This window comes from Apium graveolens, chromosome 6 (genome assembly GCF_009905375.1).
Source record: "Apium graveolens cultivar Ventura chromosome 6, ASM990537v1, whole genome shotgun sequence".
Classification (NCBI taxonomy): Eukaryota; Viridiplantae; Streptophyta; class Magnoliopsida; order Apiales; family Apiaceae; genus Apium; species Apium graveolens.
The window spans coordinates 72,994,548-73,003,348 of NC_133652.1; positions in this window are offsets into that span (position 1 = coordinate 72,994,548).

The window sequence follows — 8,801 nt, forward strand, 5'->3', positions numbered from 1 at the left end:
CAGTTGATTGGCTTCAACTGCTCCTTTTCAGCTGCTCTTATATTGGCTGCTGCTTCATTTATCAGATCAATGCTGTCTGTAATTGGTGGCTTGGTGAAAGCAATTGTAGGCACAATTACTTTACTGATTTGAATGTTAAGCTGTTTCTCCCCCTCACTTGGTCCTTTCTCCCCCTTTTAATTATCATCAAGTTGAGTAGAGGAGGAGGTTTGTGCAGCCACCAGTTTCTGAAGCAAGTCTGTCTGTTGAGCTTGATGCAGATAAATTGCTGTAAGAGATGCTTCCATAGCTATCATCCTTGTGTCCAAGGCATCTATCTTTGTGGCAAGATCAGAATTTTTCCTAAGCTGTCTCTTAATATCAAGCATTGTAGCTTCTGGAAGCTTAGAGTCCATTTTGTCAAAAATAGCCTTCTTCATCTCATCAATATCTCCTTTGATGGTATTGTTATTTCTAGCATATTGGAAGCCTTGTATTTGTTGTAGTTGCAGAGAAGCAAGATGTGCTTGAAGGAGCTTTTTGGTGTTGGCATTTGTAGTGGTTTGAAGAGCAAAATTTGTTTGATTTATGAGTTGGATCAGGGTTGTCTTGAAGTAGTGTTCATCACAGTATTTTGAAAATGTCCATGATGACATGCCTGATCTTGAACTGGAACCTACTTCTCCCCCTATGTCCAATGGCTCTTCTTCACTATCTCCACCTTCATCTCCAAAGAAATCTGCTGAACCACCAGTCTCATAATCGACATCACCAGCTGTAGAGGGCAAAGCTGTGATGGCATCCTTAGCTCTTAGCATTGACTGAGTGGTATGCACCAAATTCAGCATCCTTTATGCATTGTCATTGCCCTGTTCAGCTAGAAGTTGATAAGCTGGAATAGGGTGAGTAAATGCCTCAGCATCAAGGGAGGTGGAATCTATAACAGCTTGAGGTTGCTGAGATAGTCCCTCCCTGTCTGCATCCTGGACATTCATTAACTCACTAGCAATGACATCCATCCTTATAGCTCCTGTACCTGCATTTCTCTCTTGTTCTCTCTTTTGTTGCATCAGGGTCTCACCCTGGCCCCCCACCCTCACACTCTCACCTTCACCATCTAAGGTGGGACTCCTCTCACTCTCTTTTGCCAATCCTGAAGAACTGGATTGCTTATTTTCACTCTTTTCCTCTCCTTTTTCCTGGGAGCAACCCAGACTTTTACTCATAACACTCTCTTCCCTCAATCCTAAGAGTGACTGTACTACCACTAAGTCTTCTAAACTTGAGATAATTGATGAAATTTTAAGCTGTGCAGAGACACTCGATGGATAAGGGATATCCGTTAGGTTAGCAGTTTGACTATCCGATGGATAACTGCTGTTAAGCTTATCCGTCGGGATACAATCACTACTCGACGGATGAACAATATCTATCGAGAGAGTAGGAATAAATGAGTTAGGAGTGGAAACTATTGTGGACTCTGTGCAGATTGATGAAAATTTTGGCACAGATCTCTCAACAGTTCCTGAAAGAATTGGCAAGTGAGCCAACAAATCATCCAAAAGATGATGCTCACTTGCACTAGATTTTGGCTTCCCCAACAGAGTTAAAGAAGGGGAATCAGGAATTGATGTGTTGATCATATCCACATCCAGTGAGTTTGTGGGAGAATTTGGTGTTTGGGGTGCTTCTATAACTAATGATTTTGGCTGTGACTCCACGTTTATTAGAGCCACATCAACTGAATTTGTGAAGGTGCAGTGACTGTGTCTTTAGCACCAGTTTGCATAGTGTGTGAACCATGTGCATCCCCAAAGGTTTTTGATTTCTTCTTTCTGACATAAGTTTGGGGTGAGATAGTGTCCCTTACCCTTTTGGCCTGTGCTCTTGGCTAAGAGCTTTGTTCAATAGCCACATCCTTTCGGGAGGATACGGCTAGAAATGAGCTTTTGTCCTTTTTAAGCACTACAGTTTATTGGGAAACTGCAGTGTGGCTAGGCTGGGAAACACTCACCTCTCCAACCTTGTCCTTAGGGTTTCTTTTATGTTCACCCTGTCCCTCACCTATTTTACCCACCTTCACACTCCCCTCTTTAGTTTTGGTGGATTTTGCAACTGGCATCTTTTGAGAGATACCAGAGGGGGCTTTCTTTGATTTGGATTTTAAAATTTTTGATGGTTTAGTAGCTTGGGTAGGCAACTGTTGGGTCATTGATACAGTTGCCATAGCTACACTAGAATTCAAAGAAATCTGTGAGGTTGGAAGAGTAGGGACAGATGAACTTACCTCACTTACCTGAGGTGCTTCCATTACAGGGAAATAGAAGAGTGGCACCTCCTTGTGATGGTTTGCCCTGTTTAAATCTGACATTATTCTTCTCTCTTGAACCCAACAATCTAATTTGTTGTTTGGGTTCTCAAGCACAATTTCCTCAGAGAGGTGGTTAGCTAGCATCATGAAAAATCTAGCATAGTAAACATTTTTACCCCTCTTATTTAACTCCCCCAATTTAAACCCCAACTCAAACAAAATAAGATCACTAAAATTAAAGAACTTATCTGTAACTAGCATGTAAAACATGTTAAGCATGGAAATATTGACAGAATCAAAATTACTGATTTTACCAGAAAAGACCATAGTCACTATATCACACATGAAACTCCATTCCTTCCTAAGACCCAATCTCCTAATGTCACTTAACTTAGAAGTAGAGAGTGCATAGTTCATGGAATTAAGCATATTAACTATATCAGTGTCTATGTGTGGTAAAGTCACAGTATTATCAGAAATCTTAAAACATGCTTTGATAATATCACTATTAATATAGAATTCCTTACCTTTAATGCTGAGTGTGATGGTCTTATCTGTCGAGTTGTATGAAGCAGTAGTTCACATCTCTTCAACAACCTCACAGAAGATGGTGGGTGATTCTAGCATTGCATAGCTGAGTTTGCAGTTCTTCACGAAATCCATCATTTTGTGGTAGTCACTTGAATGTTGAATCCCCTTGTTTACCAGAGCCGTGAAGTTGTTCTTCTCATAGATGTATCGAGTTTGTGACATGATCTTGACTACTGGTGCCATTGTTAAAGAGTGGAAATTGCAGAGATTGAGGTGATAGTTGCTTTTGAGAAAGAGAGAATTTTGAGCAGATGATTTGAGAATGATAAAAGAAAAGTAATGGAAATGAATTAAGCTTTTATACTATCTCAAAAATAACTGTCAAAAATTATAAAGTAAAATAAAGTAACCAATGAAAATTGCCCAAAATAGCCATTTAAAAATAAACTATAAAAATTCCACCAATTATCCGTCGTGTTATGCTTACAAACTGTAAGTATACTCGATGGATAAGGTTCAGGGAATTAACGGCTAAGATTCAGACAATTTGACGGATGAGAGTAAGTCAGTTATCCGTCGAGTTATAAAATATTCCAGAAAAGTAATTGATTTTATTTATAAAATGTATATCGACGGATGATCAAACTCGATGGATACTGATCATCCGTCGAGATGTAAATTTTGACTTGGCCATAATTTCATCCAAGACTGTAAAACCAATTAAATTTCTGGCTGCATTTCAACTTGCAAATTATCTGAAAAGATTTAAGAAAAATTGAGCATACCTAGATCACTTACCAACTTTGAAAAGGTGGATTCATCCAGTGGCTTGGTAAAAATATATGCAAGCTACTTCTCACTTAGAATAAAATGTAGTTCCACAGTACCATTCATTACATGTTCCCTTATGAAGTGGTACTTGATGTCTATGTGCTTTGTCCTTGAATATTGTGCTGGATTTTCAGTGATGGCAATTGCACTTGTGTTATCACATAAAATGGGAATTCTTTCCACTTGCAGACCATAGTCTAGCAATTGGTTCTTCATCCACAAAATATGTGCACAGTAACTGCCAGCAGCAATATATTCAGCTTTAGCTATAGAAGTAGAAACTGAATTTTGCTTTTTACTGAACCAGGACACAAGCTTGTTTCCTAGAAATTGACAGGTTCCTGTTGTACTTTTTCTATCAATTCTACAACCTGTATAATCTACATCTGAATAACCAGTTAGACCAAAACCAGAATCTCTAGGGTACCAAATGCCAAGTTTTGGTGTACCCTTGAGATATCTGAAAATTCTCTTAATAGCTACTAAGTGAGATTCTCTAGGATCAGCCTAGAATCTAGCACACAAACGTAGCAAACATTATATTTGGCTTACTAGCTGTTAAGTATGGAAGTGAGCCAACCATGCCCCTATAACTTGAAATATCCACAGACTTTTCAGTAGTGTTTAATTCAAGCTTAGTTGAAGTGGCCATGAGAGTTTTTGCAGATGTGCAATCCATTAGATCAAACTTCTTTAAAAGATCATAAATGTATTTAGTTTGACTAACGAATATTCCATCACTAATTTGCTTAACTTGCAAACCAAGAAAGTAAGTTAGTTCTCCCATCATACTCATTTCATACTTACTCTACATCAATTTGGCAAACTTTTTGCAAAGTTTTTCATCTGTAGAGCCAAAAATAATGTCATCTACATAAATTTGAACAAGTATATTAGAGCCATTAACATTTCTAAAGGATAAAATTTTATCTATAGTACCTCTTGTGAAGTGATTTTCCAAAAGGAACTTTGATAAAGTGTCATACCAGGCTCTAGGTGCTTGCTTCAGTCCATAAAGTGCTTTCAAAAGATAGTAGACATATTCTGGAAAATTTGGATCTTCAAAACCAGGAGGCTGACTAACATAGACTTCCTCCTCCAAGTCTCCTTTCATAAAGGCACTTTTGACATCCATTTGATAGACTTTGAAATTGGCATGGGCTGCATAGGCTAAGAAGATTCTGATGGCTTCAAGTCTTGCAACAGGAGCAAATGTTTCATCAAAATCTAATCCTTCTTGTTAACAATAGACCTTAGCAACCAATCTAGCTTTGTTCCTGACTACTATACCATTTTCATCCATCTTGTTTCTGAATACCCATTTGGTGTCAATTGGATTCTTTCCTTTAGGCTTGGGCACCAGCTTCCATACCTTATTCCTCTCAAATTAGTTTAGCTCCTTCTGCATAGCTAAAATCCAATCAGGATCCAACAAAACTTCTTCTACCTTCTTAGGTTCTTCCTTAGAAAGAAAGCTGTTGTAGAGACATTATTCTTGAGTTGCTCTCCTTTTTTGAACTCTAGAAGATACATCACCAATGATGAGCTCAAAGGGGTGATCATTTGTCCATTTCCTTTGTTGAGGTAGATTAGCTCTAGATGAAGAGGCCTCATTGTTGTCTTGATGTGTGATTGAGTTTTGATTATTTGAAACTCCCCCTGAGTTAATGGATCTTTGATTTAAGAAGGGAGAGCTTTCTGTAAGTGATCTATTCTGACTTACAGCTTCTTTTGATGACCCGAAGGATGGTAAATTTTGAGTACCAACGGATGAAGCTGGTTGTCTTCCGACGGATAAGGCAGATTGTCTCCCGACGGATGAAGCATTATGCAACTCGACAGATGTTGAACTTTGTGCTTCATTGGTAGTAGATTTTTCTGCATTATCCTTTGATACTATTTCTTGATCACTTTCATCATCATTGTCATCACTAACCATCTCCACATTGTCAAATTTGAAACTCTCTTGGTAATCTCCATCTTGCAGTCCTTCAATCTTTTTATCATCAAACACAACATGTATTGATTCCACAACAATGTTGGTTCTTAGATTGTAGAATCTATATGCTTTACCAACAGCATATCCAACAAAAATTCCTTCATCTGCTTTAGCATCAAACTTCCCATTCTGATACAGTTTGATTTCTCAAGATATAACATTTGCAGCCAAAGACATGAAGAAAATTTAGAGTTGGCTTCTTGTTCTTGAACAATTGATAGGGAGTCATGCATTTTACTTGATTAATCAGAGAAATATTTTGAGTGTAGCATGCAGTATTTACAGCTTTAGCCTAGAAATATATTGGTAATTTAGATTCTTCAAGCATTGTCCTGGCAGCTTCAATAAGTGATCTATTCTTCCTTTCTACCACTCCATTTTGTTGTGGAGTTCTTGCTGCTGAAAACTCATGCAAATCCCATATTCTTCACAAAAATGCTCTCATGACAAAATTCTTGAACTCAGTTCCATTGTCACTCCTGATTCTTCTCACTTTGAAATCAGGATGATTATTGACTTACCTTATGTGATTGATGATGATTTCACTAGCCTCGTCTTTAGACTTTAGGAAATATGTCCAAAAGAACTTTAAGAAGTCATCTACAATTACTAGGAAAAATCTTTTCCTTGAGATGGACAACACATTGACTGGTCCAAATAAATCCATGTGTAGCTGCAAAGGTTCTTCAATTATTGAATCAAGCTTCTTTATGAATGATGCTTTGATCTGCTTTCCTTTTTGCCAGGCATAACATAATCCATCCTTAGAAAACTCCACTTGAGAAATGTCTTTAACCAGTTCTTTCTTTACTAGTTCATTCATGGTCTTGAAGTATAGATGGGATAGCTTCTTGTGTCATAACCAACTTTCATCCTGACTTGCTTTGCTGAGAAGACAAGTAACAGATTCTGCATTTGATGAGCTGAAGTTAGCTAGGTACACATTTCCTTTTCTCACACCAGTGAGAACCACTTTGGTGCTCCTCTTATTAGTCACAACACAGGCTTCCGAATTGAAGGTTACTGAATTGCCTTTATCACAAAGCTGGCTGATACTCAGCAAATTATGCTTGAGACCATCCACTAAGGCAACCTCCTCAATGATGACATTGTCTTTTGAAATCAAGCCATATTCCACAGTATAACCCTTGCTGTCATCTCCAAAAGTAATACTAGGGCCAGTTCTCTCCTTGAACTCTGTGAGCAGGGTAGAATCACCAGTCATGTGTCTTGAACAACAACTATCCAAGTACCATAGATTCTTCTGTTTCCCTGCACACATCAAAATCAAATCAAGTTGATTTTGGTACCCAAGTTTCCTTGGGTCCTGCCTTGTTAGCTTTCTTTTTATGTTTCTTAGGTTTGATCTCATTTGACTTGGGGATATCAGATTCATCCTTAGTCATTTGAGTTGAACCTTTGAAACCATTCATTACAGCAGAGTTATCATGCATATTTTGATTAACAGGGAATGGCATGCTATTAGTAAACATGTTATTCCAGTAAGGCATGCTAAATGGTATTTGTGGCATACTAAATGCAGCATAATAAGGATTAGGTGCAAATGGCATATTAGCAAACTGTGCATTCATTTTCTGTGTAGACATAGCATTCCTAGGCATAGAAGGCATGACATTCATGTTGGGAAAGTGAGGTACCACAGATATGGAAGTAGACATGGCAGATTTGCAACTAACGGACAAATGATTTACATTACCACACTTGACACAGATTTTTCTAAGAGCATATTTATCAGGTGTGTAGTTATTGTCTTTGTTAATCCCTACTTTACCATTTCTATTATTTTTCTTTTTAGCCTCTGTTTTAACCTCAATCTTTTCAAGTCTGTCACTCAATTGCTTGACATTCATATGACCAACATTAGCCTTCTTCTCCTTCTTCACTTGACTAGATTCTCCTGGAACAAAATTCTTGGAAACTGATCCATATTTCTCATTTAACTTGACAAGCTTGGCTTTAGTCACAGGCTTGCTCACAGTCGATGGATGAGGATTTATGTCACTCGACGGATAACCCATTTTGTTATCCGACGGATGACCCTCATCATCCGTCGAGTCTACATCTGTTAGAAATCCTTCAACCAAATTGGTCTCCTTATCCTTCTTCCAGGTTACATCATAAAAGGACTCAATACCTTGAACTTTGGTGATTTGAGCATGAACATCTCTAGATGTTTTCCATGCCTTAATCACCTCATGTTCTCATTCAAGCTGCTTCTTCAAAATCTCTTCTTTCTTTAAGGACTCAGTTAATTCCTCCTTGGCAATCTTACACTCAATTCTTAATTTTTCAAAATCAATGAACTGAGACTCTAGCACATTATTCCTCTCACTTAAAAATAAGTTATTTTCTTTGATTTTAGCATTTTCCTTAGTAAAAGACTTAAGTGTAACACGCAAATGATATAATTCTGTAGACATGTCATTTATAGCATCATTACACTCAGCTTTAGATAAATGTGCAAGGTTTGTAGTGATTACCTGATTACTTGAAGAACTTGTCTCTGTTTCATCAGACTTGGCCATTAGGGCTAGATTGACATAGCTGACATCTTCATCTTCATCCAGACCATCTGCTGCCCAGTCATTTTCTTGTGTAATGAAAGCCCTTTCCTTTTGTTTGAGCAGCTCAAAGTATTTCTGTTTATAATCCACAGGCTCAAACTTTTTCTTGCTGAAATTTGACTTTCTACACTCACTGGAAAAGTGCCCTGCCAAGCCATATTTGAAACATTTGAATTTAGATTTATCCACCATGTTTCTATTTGGCTTGGCTGCTCCAAAGTTCTTCTTGAACTTGAGCTTGGCAAATCTTCTGGAAAGAAATGCTAAATGTTCATCAATATCCTCCATGTCATCTTGGCTCAAGGTATCTTCATTTTCTGCTACCAGCCCCTTGCCCTTGTTTTCACAGACCTTTAAAGTTGATTCAACAGCTTCCATCTTCATCTCCTTCTCTTTCTCTAACTCAACAACTAGTGCAATGGACCCTCCTTTCTTCTTTCCTCTCTCCATCCTCTCATCTTGCTCTATTTCAAGCTCATAAGTCTTCAGGATGTCATACAGTCTCTCCAAATGAAACTCCTTATAATCTTGAGAGTTTCTCAATGAGACTGTCATTGGTTTCCAT